Below are 14035 nucleotides of genomic sequence, written 5' to 3'. Positions count from 1 at the left end.
AAAAATCCGAAAATTAGCTCAAAAATTGTCCGTGGGGCCCACGTCTCAGAACCAGACAAAAGTTACAAAATCCGAAAGCCCATTCAACCACGAGTCTACCCATACCAATTTTACCAAAATCCGACCACAACTCGACCCTCAAATCTACAAATCTAATTTCCAAATTTCTAAGTTTCAATCTCCGATTTATACCTCAAAATCATGTAATCTAGTCGGATTATTCGATGATAATTCAATATTATGGAGTAGAAATAATCACAAGGGACTTACCTCAAGTTTTTCTTGAAAATATAACAAAAGTCGTCTCTCCTCAAGCTCCAATTTGTCAAAAATGGCAAATGGGACGAAGTCCCTGTTTTTATAATTCTGCCAGACATCCTCGGTCCTGACCCTCGATCCTGGGCTCGTCATGCCTTCGATCGTGGCCCTCAACTTTGGGCTCGATCTGGGCTTCGATCGTGGCCCTCGACCCTGAGCTCGATCTGGGCTCACATCTGGGCTCGATTTCTGGGCAGAAGCAATTTCTAACAAAAGAAAATTGCAGCAGCTGTTCTAGTTCAATATTTTATCCGCTAACCATCTGAAACTCACCCGAGGCCCTCGGGACCTCAACCAAATATACCAAAAAGTCCTAAAATATCATACGAACTTAGTCGAATTCTCAAATCACCTCAAACAATGCTAAAACCATGAATTATACCCTAATTCAAGCCTAATGAACTTTGAAATTTCTAATTTCTACAAACAACTCTGGAACCTATCAAATCACGTCCGATTGACCTCAAATTTTGCACACAAGTTCTAAATGACATAAAAGAGGTATTCCAATTTTCAGAATCGGATTCCGACCCCGATATCAAAAAGTCAACCCCCCGGTCAAACTTCTCAAAAATAAAACTTTCGGCATTTCAAGCCTAATTCCTCTACGGACTTCCAAATAATATTCCGGACACGCTCCTAAGCCCAAAATCACCATACGGAGCTATTGAAATCATTAAAATTCAAATCCGAGGTTGTTTACACATAGGTCCATATCCGGTCCACTTTTCTAACTCAATTATTTTTTTCAATTATGAGACTAAGTGTCTCATTTCAATCCGAGTTCTTTCCGGACTCGAACCCACTAACCTGATATAATATAATATAGCTGAATAACACCAAAAAGAAGTAGGAATGGGAAAAACGGGATTATAACTCTCGAAACGACCGGCCGAGTCGTTACAAAAATACAAATTCATCTCTTTCTGTTTAACTCTCTCTACAGATCTTTGAGGACCTCATATAACTACAAAAAAGAAAAACGTATAGGCGCATATTTCCCAATAATTTACTCTTTGTGCAATATGATGGACTTTGGAATAGAGAGCTACACCAACCTAACCGCCACCACCGCAACTGCCGACGGTAATTCCGATTATGATATTCCTCGAATGTTGTCGTCCTCCAGTGTTTATCAAACCCTTCTTCTCATTAAATTCGATGACTCACTTTGAAAAATTAGGCGGCTAGGGAAATTGGACACCTCACATAAATTTCTAATTGTTATCGCCACTATTTCTCCAACACCGTCAAACTCCTCTTCAACTCTCCGCCATCAAACACTGACCGTAAAAGCATTTGCCGTAGCCCTGAATTTTTCAGCACTTGTTTTGTTTCATAGCAAGATAACTCTGAAATTTGCCGGAAATAGTGAGAGGGAGGAAGGGGGTGCGACGACTGTTTTATTTGTTTCATTTGCTCAAAATCTTTTTTTAACTGAAAAGACACTTGGCATTTTTTATTCCTTATTCTATCATGTAAGAGCGTGTGAATTTCACGCAATGTATTTTGTGTACGGGTCAGTCACAAAGTGTTTAATAGGTATAGATTGACTTAAGTTAAAATGTCTAATAGGAACAAGTATTAGTTGAGGTGTGTAAGTGAAAATTGGTGCCAAGTTTAGGTGGTTGTCTATGTATTTGGCCTTTAACAAATAAAGAAATGAAGGATTTGCAACTGCTTCTATTTCTCCCAAGAAAATTACATTTGAAATTAATATCGAACCCGAATTTCATTAAAAAAAAACGTGTAATATATAGGAAGAAACAATTTGAGGAGAATGTTAATAGAGAAATCTCAAAATCTCTCAAACATCTTTAGAGTTGATTACTTTTTATACATACTCCCTCTGGTCCATAATAAATAACTTTTTAACATTTGATGTACCTCTTAAGAAAATACTGAATCCTATAACAAAATTGTATTTTGACTGAATTATCCTTAATTAAAATTTATATGTTGTTAACTTGACACATTGAGATATGTAAATAAGAGCAAATTTTGAAAAAATAAAGTTAATTCCTTCTCGATTATATAAAAAGGACATTTATTTGGGACCAAAATAAAAGTCAAAAAAATCACTTATTATGGACCGGAGAGAGTAGTAGACAAGGTTATTTTCACTTTAAAATAGATTTGAACAATTAGATGTATATGAAAATATTTTTGGTTTTATATTTAGCTGTAAAAACTGAGATCACTAGTTGATGGAAATTTGAAAACATATTGCCTTCATCTTGAATGCTCCTTAAATCATAATAATCAGCCCGATATTGATAGTTTAGATTTATTTTCTAAATCAAAAATATTTAAAAAATAGTACAATTAGAAGATAACAATTTAATTGATATACTCAATCAAATAAAAATGTTTGATTATTTTTCAAATGCCAATATTACTTATAGAATAATGTTAATAACTCCTATTATCGTTACTTCCGCGGAAAAAAGTGTTTCAAAATTAAAATTGATAAAACCTTACCTACGATCAACAATGTCTCAAAGATATTAAATGAATTAGCTATATTGTCAATTGAGAAAGATAGGAGAAATTGATTATAAAAAATTAATAATAACTTTGCATCTAAAAAAAGTTAGAAAAATAGATTTCAAATAAAAATAAAATATTTTTTATTAATAAAAAATTCAAGGCCCCTCATAAAGTTTGGCTTTAGGTCACGAAATTGGTGGGGCCGCCCCTGTTTGCTTGAATTCGTTTATGGAGCCTTGAATTGTTGCAACTTTATTCACCGGTCTATTTAATGGAAAGAGGAATATTTTGGTGATTATCTTTGCATTATTTTGTTTGATGTAATTCATTGATTCTATTAAGTAATCGAAAGAGCTTGGTGAATTGTTGATTAAGTCAAGATAGGAGAATATTCGAGAGACGTTTTCCTAAAGACTAATCCATTAAATAATGCTTGCATACTTTCACAGTGCTTGTATTAGTTCACCTCGTAGAGTTAAGATTTAATCGAAAGAGGAGTCTTGACTACACGTTTGAACTTATCTTCGAGTGAATTCATGAGAATCGTTCGAACATTAGAGTGAATTAAACTAGAGTTAAATCCCAAACAATTATCTTGCACCTATCATGTCAACCCCTTATTCCTCACATTGGTAAGAAACCAACTATTTGAATCTCCAATTCCTTGCTGTCAATTGTCAATTGCTTTATTTTAGTAGTTAACGTAGTTCATAATCACTTAACTCAAGTGTTGATCCTCCTGAATAACAATTAGCCCAGAAATTACTCGAACATTATTTAAATTCAATCACCGTGGAGACGATATTTTACTATACTATCTTTGATTAGCGAGCATCAATTTTGTGTTGTGTTTAGCGCTCGTCAGATGGGGCTAAAAGCAATCTTTGCCCTACTTTATATATAAGAGTAATAAAGTTCAAGTTTGGGACATGATTGCAAATGAATTGGACATGATAGGAATTTAAAGTTTGAAAGTTTGACCGGGGAGTTGACTTTTTGATACCGGAGTCGGAATCCAGTTCCGAAAATTTTCATAGCTCCGTTATATAATTTATGACTTGTGTGTAAAATTTGAGGTCAATCGGAGTTGATTTGATAGGGTTCGACATTGAATGTAGAAGTTGAAAACTCTTAGTTTCATTAAAGCTTGAATTGGGGTATGATTCATGGTTTTAGCGTTGTTTGATGTGATTTAGAGGTTCGAATAAGTTCGTATGATATTTTAGGACTTGTTAGTATATTTGGTTGAGGTCCCGAGGGCCTCGGGTGAGTTTCGGATGGTTAACGGATCAAAAATTTGAGTTAAAAAGCTGCTGCAATTTTTCCTCTTCTGTTGGACATTCTGGGCTGTGATCGAGCCCAGATATCGAGCCCAGGTATCGAGCCCAGGGTTGACGAGGTACATGCTCGAGCTAGTGTATCGAAGCCATGATCGAAGGTCTAACTCGAGGGCCATGATCGAAGGTCCAGCTCGAGGGCCATGATCGAAAGCAAGGCTCGAGGGCCAGGATCGAGACCCAAGATCGAGGGTCACAATCGAAGGCTCAAGCTCGATGCCATGATTGAGGCTATGATCGAGGCCATGACCGAGGTCCAGGCTCGAGCCTGTGATCGAAGCCGCGATCGAAGGCAAGGCTCGAGGGCATGATCGAAGGTATGGCTCGAGGACTAGGATCGAGACCCAAGCTCGATGCCCTGATCGAAGGCCCAACCTCGATGCCCTGATCGAAGGCACATGTTCGATGCCGCGATCGAGGCCCAGTTCGAGGACCAGTTCCGAAGGCTGCTGGGCAGTTTTATAAAAAGAGGGCATTCGTCTTATTTGCCATATTTGACGAACTTGAGCTTGAGCAGAGACGACTTTTGGCAGATTTTCAAGGGAAAAATATTAGGGTAAGTGATTCTAACTTGGATTTGATCAATATACACGAATATATCATTGTTTTCACAATTTAATTAGTGTTTTGAGATTGAAACTTGGAAAAAGTTTAGAAATCTCATAAAAATGAAATTTTGAGATTTCGGTATCGATTCGGAGTCAGATTTGAGTGAAACTGGTATGGTTGGACTCGTAATTGAATGGGTTGTCGGATTTTATAACTTTCACCGGATTCCGAGATGTGGGCCCCGCGGGCGAATTTTTAATTAATTTCGGATCTTTTCTTTAAAATGTAGTATTTTCTTATAGAATTGATTCCTATAATATTTAGTGATTATATCGAATTATTTTGGCTAGATTCGAGCCAGACGGATTTGGATAATCGTGAAAAAAGCCTTATAGTGGATTAAATTGGAGCAAGACGAGGTAAGACTCTAGTCTAATCTTGTGAGGGGGAAATTACCTCATAGATGATTAAGATTAAATAATTATTGCTAATTGTGGGGGCTACGTACGCACGAGGTGACGAGAGTCCCTGCGTAGCTACTATTAATGCTAAAGTCCGGGTAGTTTAGGACTCAAAGCATGTATTACTTGTGTAAATTATATTCTTTGATTAATTAATATTAATTGATATATATATATGAATATATTGTGAATTGTTTGATAAAGATATTAAAGGATGAAAATCTCATAGGCTTGATTTCTATTTAAATCAATTAATTGTCAAAAGAAATTGTTCTCCTCCCAAATTTATCTTATAATAAACATACTGTCCTTCCGGAGGCACATAAGAAAATGTTCCTCCTTTCTTGTGGAGCGGGCCGAACGCCTCGGCAGGATAGATGCATCTATGGATCGCGCCGCACGTCCCTCGGCAGTGTACACGACACTCTGGATCGGGTCGTACGTCCTCGGCAGAAATCGTGCTTAATAATAATAATTACACGATACTTTAATAATCTATTTCAGCTTGAGAAGCTAATTAATAAATTGGAAAATCCTTGGACTTTAATGAGTTATTATTCTTGCTTGTTTAAGGAATTAATTGTTACTCCTGTAAATGAGATTTAAATTGATAAATTGAAATTTTTCTGAATTGAAGGAATTTAATTAATATATTGAGAATTGTTACATTTGAAGGAATTTGATTATCTTTGTTGATTAAATAAATTATTGTAAATTCTGTAAATCATGCTGATTTAAATATTCTAGATATATTTCAGTTATTATTATTGACCCATAGTGAGTGTCAAAGTCGGCCATCTCGTCTCTACCACTTCGAGATTAGGCTTGATACTTACTGGGTACACGTTGTTTACGTACTCATACTACACTTGCTGCACTTTTTGTGCAGGACCTGAGGCAAGTACTAGTGGGGGACCTATCGTCTTACACCCACGTCATCCCGAGGCATAGTGGTGAGCTGCCTTTCTGAGTCGTTCTGCAGCTACCAGTGTCTCTTCTTATATTTATATTCTATCTATTTCATTTCAGACAGTATTTGGAGTTTTGTATAATCTACTAGATGCTCATGCACTTGTGACACCAGGTCTTGGCACACACACATTGGTAGAAGTTGGTATTTTATTACTTTCTTGGAATAAAAGTTTAACCAATGTATGTATGACTTATTAGTTGGCTTGCTTAACTGTAGTGTTGGGCGCCATCACGACCTATAGGTGAAATTGGGTCGTGACAATATGGTATCAGAGCATTAGGTTCACGTAGGTCTCACAAGTTATGAGCAGACCTAATAGAGTCTTGCAGATCGGTACGGAGACGTCTGTACTTATCTTCGAGAGGCTATATGGTGTTAGGAAACTACCTTTCTTCATATTCTATCGTGCAATTGATGTAGTACTAAATATCCTTCTCTTATTCTCTCACAGATGGTGAGAACACGCTCTAATGAGATTCCAGACCAGGGAAGAGCTACTCCCCCAGTTGCTAGAGGCCGAGGGAGGGCTCCAGCCCGTGGTAGAGGGCGAGGACGTCCCAGGACTATTCCGGTTATGCCGCCAGTGGATCCAGTAGAGAATCCCATTATTGAGGAGCAGGGTGAGGTGCCTGTGGCAGAGCCAGCTCCGGTGGACTTCACATCTGCACCGGGATTTCAGGATGTTATGGGTCGTATACTGCGATTCATGGATAATATGACTCAGGCCGGTTTATTTCCGGCAGACCCAGCCACATCTCAGGCGGGCGGGGGAGCACAGACCTCTACTGCGCAGGCTCATGGACAGGCAGTTGCTGTATATCAGACCCAGGGTGCATTACCCGTGGGTGGAGTCCAGCCAGTGGCAGCAGCTACACCTGAGCCCAGGCCAGCTGTAGCCGCGGATCCTCAGAAACTATTGGATAGATGGACTAGACTACATCCTCCTGTCTTCGGGGGTGAACGACATGAGGATCCACAGGATTTCATTGATCGTTGCAAGGATAGACTGTACAACATGAGGATATTGGAATCCCATGGGGTTGATTTTACTACTTTTCAGCTAGAGGGTAGAGCCTGTAGATGGTGGCAGTCTTATGCTCTTGGCAGACCAGCAGATTCTCCTCTCATGACTTGGAACAGGTTCACGCGTATCTTATTGGACAGGTATATTCCACCCTCCCAGAGGGAAGAGTTGCAGTTCCAGTTTGAGCAGCTCCAGCAGGGTCAGATGTTAGTGACCGATTATGATGCGAGGTTTTCCGAATTATCTCGCCATGCACTAATGATACTCCCTACTGAGGCGGAGAGAGTGCGAAGGTTTGTAGCCAGTTTACATACTGGTATTCAGGCCACTATGGCTCGAGAGATTGAGATGGGTACTTCTTATGAGCGAGTTGTGGAGATAGCCCGGAGGATTGAGGGTGTACGTCAGCGGAGCCGAGAGCAGATTATGAGAGATAAGCGGTTCAGGTACTCTGGAGAGTTCAGAGGTGCTCCGTTCGGGGGCAGAGGTCAGTTCGTGAGGGGACAGTCCAGCATACCCCCCATATCCAGCACTACCACCTCCTCGAGGTGCTCCAGTGTGACCTTATCTCAGTGCTATCCCAGAGAGTTCTTACCGCCCACCAGCTATTCAGGGTCCTCCCAGTGGGTATTCAGGTCCCCAGGGCCATACACTTAGTCAGCAGCCCATCGCACCGAAGATTTGTTACGAGTGCGGGGATCCCAGTCACATGCAGAGGTTTTGCCCCAGGCTTTGAGGTAGACCAGTACAGCAGGGTCAGCAGCCTATGCTTACCAGACCAGTTGCTCCACCAGTAGTCCGACCACCCAGAGGTGGAGGACAGGTGGGTAGGGGCCGTCCTAGAGGTGGAAGTCAGCCAGGCGAAGGCCAGACAATTGGCGCTCCAGCTCGGTTCTATGCTTTTCCGGATAGACCAGATGCAGAGGCCTCAGATGCTGTGATTACGGGTATTATTTCTGTTTGTGGCAAAGATGCCTCAGTATTATTTGATCCAGGATCTATGTATTCATATGTGTCATCTCTATTTGCTCCATTCCTGGGTGTTTCTCGTGAGTCCTTGAGTACTTCTGTATATGTGTCCACTCATGTGAGAGATTCTATTATTGTGAACCAGATCTACCGGTCCTGTATTATTACATTCTGTGGTTATGAAACTAAAGCAGATCTCCTATTTCTTGAGATGACCGATTTTGAAATTATTCTGGGCATGGACTGGTTATCTCCATATCATGCTATTCTAGATTGTCATGCCAAGACTGTTACCTTGGCTATTCCAGCATTGCCTAAGCTGGAGTGGAAAGGTTCGCCTATTAGTTCATTTAATCGAGTTATTTCTTTTATAAAGGCTCAACACATGGTTGAGAAGGGTTGTTTGGCTTATCTAGCCTATGTTCGGGATACTACTGCAGAGACTCTGGCTATTGATTCAGTGCCTGTAGTTCGGGATTTCCCCGATGTATTCCCGCCAGATCTTCCAGGTATGCCACCTGATCGTGATATTGATTTCTGTATTGACTTGGCTTTAGATACCCAGCCTATATCTATCCCACCGTATCGCATGGCTCCAAAAGAATTGAAAGAATAGCTTGAAGAGTTACTAGCCAAAGGGTTCGTCAGACCGAGTGTATCGCCTTGGGGTGCACCAGTATTATTTGTGAAAAAGAAGGATGGAACAATGCTGATGTGTATTGATTATCGCCAATTGAACAAAGTCACTATTAAGAACAAGTACCCGTTGCCGCGTATTGATGATCTATTTGACCAGTTGCAGGGTGCTAGGGTATACTCTAAGATCGACTTGAGGTCGGGGTACCATCAGTTGAAGATTTCAGGATTTGAATGTTTCGAAGACTGCTTTCCGTACTAGATATGGTCATTATGAGTTTATGGTAATGTCTTTTGGTTTAACTAATGCCCCAACAGCATTTATGGATCTGATGAACAGGGTATTCATGCCATATATTGATTTGTTTGTCATTGTCTTCATTGATGACATATTAATCTATTCGCGCAGTAAGGAGAAACATGAGCAGCATATGAGATTAGTGCTTCAGACATTGCGGGAACAAAAGCTATATGCTAAGTTCTCTAAATGTGAGTTCTGGCTTGAGTCTGTAGCATTTTTTGGACATATTGTATCGGGCGAAGGTACTAAAGTTGATCCCAAAAAGATTGAGGCAGTTCAGAATTGGCATCGTCCCACTTCGGCGACTGAGATCAGGAGTTTTCTGGGTTTGGCAGGTTATTATCGTCGGTTCGTGGAAGGTTTTTCATCTATTGCAGCACCTTTGACCAAATTAACCCAGAAGGGTGCCCCATTCCGATGGTCCGATGATTGTGAAGTGAGCTTTCAGAAGCTCAAGACATCATTGACTACAACACCAGTGGCAGTGTTGCCTTCCGATTCGGGGATGTATACAGTGTATTGCGACGCTTCGCGCGTTGGCTTTGGTTGTGTATTGATGCAGGAAGGGCAAGTTATTGCATATGCTTCACGTCAGTTGAAGCCCCACGAAAAGAATTATCCGGTACATGATTTGGAGTTAGCTGCGATTGTTCACGCTCTTAAGATTTGGAGGCATTATCTTTATGGGGTGTCTTGTGAAGTTTACACTGATCATCGTAGTTTGCAGCATTTGTTCAAGTAGAGGGACCTAAATTTGAGACAGCGCAGATGGCTGGAGTTACTAAAAGATTATGATATTACTATCTTGTATCATCCGGGCAAAGCAAATGTGGTTGCAGATGCCTTGAGCAGAAAGGCAGAGATTATGGGTAGTTTGGCTTTCATTTCAGCAGAGGAAAGGCCATTAGCCTCAGATATTCAGTCCTTGGCTAACATACTTGTGAGGCTGGATATTTCAGAGCCCAGCCGAGTTCTTGCATGTGTTGTGGCCCAATCTTCACTATTTTAGCAGATTAAGGCTCGCCAGTATGATGACCCACACCTGGTGGTTCTTTGTGAAACGGTACTACGAGGTGATACCAAGAAAGTTACTATTAGAGCGGATAGTGTTCTGCGACTCCAGGATCGTCTATGTGTTCCTAATGTGGATGGGCTAAGGAAAAAGATCCTGGAAGAGGCACACAGTTCTCGATATTCTATTCATCCAGGTGCTACTAAGATGTATCGTGACTTGAGGCAACATTATTGGTGGCGACGAATGAAAAAGGACATAGTTGAGTATGTAGCTCGGTGTCTAAATTGCCAGCAAGTTAAATATGAGCACCAGAGGCCAGTGGCCTACTCCAACAGATGACCATACCAGAGTGAAAATGGGAACGAATTACTATGGATTTTGTAGTTGGGTTGCCGCGGACCTTGAGGAAGTTTGATGCAGTTTGGGTGATTGTTGACAGGTTGACCAAGTCAGCACATTTTATTCCTGTTGTGACTACGTATACTTCAGAGAGGTTGGCCCAGATTTATATTCAGGAGATAGTTCGGTTGCACGGTGTGCTAATTTCCATCATATCAGATAGAGGCCCTCAGTTTACTTCACATTTCTGGAGAGCAGTACAGAGTGAGTTAGGGACCCGTGTAGAGCTCAGCACAGCCTTTCATCCGCAGACCGATGGACAGTCAGAGAGGACAATTCAGATTTTGGAGGATATGCTCAGGGCATGTGTGATTGACTTTGGAGGTCAGTGGGATCGTTTCCTGCCTTTGGCCGAGTTTGCCTATAATAACAGTTACCAATCCATTATCGAGATGGCTCCATTTGAGGCTTTATATGGTCGGCGATGTCGTTCACCTATCGGATGGTTTGAGCCACGTGAGGCTAAGTTATATGGTACTGATTTGGTAAGGGATGCCTTGGAAAAGGTAAAGTTGATTCAGTAGCGACTTCGTACAGCACAGTCCAGACAAAAGAGTTACGCGGATCAGAAAGCGCGTGATATATCATTTATGGTAGGTGAAAAAGTTCTCTTGAAGGTTTCGCCGATGAAGGGAATTATGAGATTTGGGAAGAAGGGCAAGTTGAGCCCAAGGTTTATAGGCCCATTTGAGGTGTTGAAACGAGTTGGGGAGGTTGCTTATGAGCTTGCCTTGCCTCCCAGCCTATCGGGAGTTCATCCGGTTTTTCACGTATCTATGCTCCAGAAGTATCATGCCGACCTATCACATGTGTTAGACTTCAGCACAGTTCAGCTAGATAATAGCTTGGGTTATGAAGAGGAGCCTATTGCCATTGTTGATAAACAGGTTAGCCAGTTGAGATCGAAGAGGATTTCTGCGGTAAAAGTCCAGTGGAGGGGCCAACCAGTCGAGGAAGTGACTTGGGAGACCGAGGAAAACATGCGGAGCAGATATCCAGACTTATTCAACACTTCAGGTATAATTCTAAACCCGTTCGAGGACGAACGTTTGTTTAAGAGGCAGAGAATGTAATGACCCAACCGGTTATTTTAACTTTTAGAACCCCGTTCTCTAAAATAAAACTTTCCGTAGGTGCTTGTAATGATTTATGACTTGCGGGGATGGTTGGTTGGGGATTTGGAAGTGTTTGAGGTGAAACCGGAACACTTGGTTCCTTAAGTTGGCCTTAAAGTGCTAAGTTTGACTTCGGTCAACATTTTGAGAAAACAACCCCGGAATAGAATTTTGATGATTCAAACAGCTCCGTATGGTGATTTTGGACTTAGGAACGTGATCGGAATTTTATTTGGAAGTCCGTAGTGAAATTAGGCCTGAAATGGCTAAAATAGGAATTTAAAGTTTGAAAGTTTGACCGGGGAGTTGACTTTTTGATACCGGAGTCGGAATCCAGTTCCGAAAATTTTCATAGCTCCATTATGTAATTTATGACTTGTGTGTAAAATTTGAGGTTAATCGGAGTTGATTTGATAGGTTCCGACATTGAATGTAGAAGTTGAAAACTCTTAGTTTCATTAAAGCTTGAATTGGGGTATGATTCATGGTTTTAGCGTTGTTTGATGTGATTTAGAGGTTCGAATAAGTTCGTATGATATTTTAGGACTTGTTGGTATATTTGGTTGAGGTCCCGAAGGCCTCGGGTGAGTTTCGGATGGTTAACGGATCAAAAATTTAAGTTAAAAAGCCCCTGCAATTTTTCCTCTTTTGTTGGACATTCTGGGCTATGATCGAGCCTAGATATCGAGCCATATATCGAGCCCAGGTATCGAGCCCAGGGTTGACGAGGTACATGCTCGAGCTAGTGTATCGAAGCCATGATCGAAGGTCCAGCTCGAGGGCCATGATCGAAGGCAAGGCTCGAGGGCCAGGATCGAGACCCAAGATCGAGGGTCACAATCGAAGGCTCAAGCTCGATGCCATGATTGAGGCTATGATCGAAGGCCCAACCTCGATACCCTGATCGAGGCCATGACCGAGGTCCAGGCTCGAGCCTGTGATCGAAGCCGCGATCGAAGGCAAGGCTCGAGGGCATGATCGAAGGTATGGCTCGAGGACTAGGATCGAGACCCAAGCTCGATGCCCTGATCAAAGGCCCAACCTCGATGCCCTAATCGAAGGCACATGTTCGATGCCGCGATCGAGGCCCAGTTCGAGGACCAGTTCCGAAGGCTGCTGGGCAGTTTTATAAAAAGAGGGCATTCGTCCCATTTGCCATTTTTGGCGAACTTGAGCTTGAGCAGAGACGACTTTTGGTAGATTTTCAAGGGAAAAACATTGGGGTAAGTGATTCTAACTCGAATTTGATCAATATACACGAATATATCATTATTTTCACAATTTAATTAGTGTTTTGAGATTGAAACTTGAAAAAAGTTTAGAAATCTCATAGAAACGAAATTTTGAGATTTCGGTATCGATTCGGAGTCGGATTTGAGTGAAACTAGTATGGTTGGACTCGTAATTGAATGGGTTGTCAGATTTCATAACTTTCGCCGGATTCCGAGATGTGGGCCCCGCGGGCGAATTTTTAATTAATTTCGGATCTTTTCTTTAAAATGTAGTATTTTCTTATAGAATTGATTCCTATAATATTTAGTGATTGTATCGAATTATTTTGGCTAGATTCGAGCCAGACGGAGTTGGATAATCGTGGAAAAGGCCTTATAGAGGGTTAAATTGGAGCAAGACGAGGTAAGTCTCTTGTCTAATCTTGTGAGGGGGAAATTACCTCATAGGTGATTAAGATTAAATAATTGTTGCTAATTGTGGGGGCTACGTACGCACGAGGTGATGAGAGTCCATGCGTAGCTACTATTAATGCTAAAGTCCGTGTAGTTTAGGACTCAAAGCATGTATTACTTGTGTAAATTGTATTCTTTGATTAATTAATATTAATTGATATATATATATGAATATATTGTGAATTGTTTGATAAAGATATTAAAGGATGAAAATCTCATAGGCTTGATTTCTATTTAAATCAATTAATTGTCAAAAGAAATTGTTCTCCTTCCAAATTTATCTTATAATAAACATACTGTCCTTCCGGAGGCACATAAGAAAATGACCTCCATTCTTGTGGAGTGGGCCGAACGCCTCGGTAGGATAGATGCATCTATGGATCGCGCCGCACGTCCCTCGGCAGTGTACACGACACTCTGGATCGGGCCGTACGTCCTCGGCAGAAATCGTGCTTAATAATAATAATTACAGGATACTTTAATAATTTATTTCAGCTTGAGAAGCTAATTAATAAATTGAAAAATCCTTGGACTTTAATGAATTATTATTCTTGCTTGTTTATGGAATTAATTGTTACTCCTGTAAATGAGATTTAAATTGATAAATTGGATTTTTTCTGAATTGAAGGAATTTAATTAATATATTGAGAATTGTTACATTTGAAGGAATTTGATTATCTCTGTTGATTAAACAAATTATTGTAAATTCTGTAAATTATGCTGATTTAAATATTCTAGATATATTTCAGTTATTATTATTGAC

This window comes from Nicotiana tabacum, chromosome 9 (genome assembly GCF_000715075.1).
Source record: "Nicotiana tabacum cultivar K326 chromosome 9, ASM71507v2, whole genome shotgun sequence".
Taxonomy (NCBI): domain Eukaryota; kingdom Viridiplantae; phylum Streptophyta; class Magnoliopsida; order Solanales; family Solanaceae; genus Nicotiana; species Nicotiana tabacum.
The sequence above is the reverse complement of the archived record's forward strand: the minus strand, read 5'-3'. Positions refer to the sequence as shown.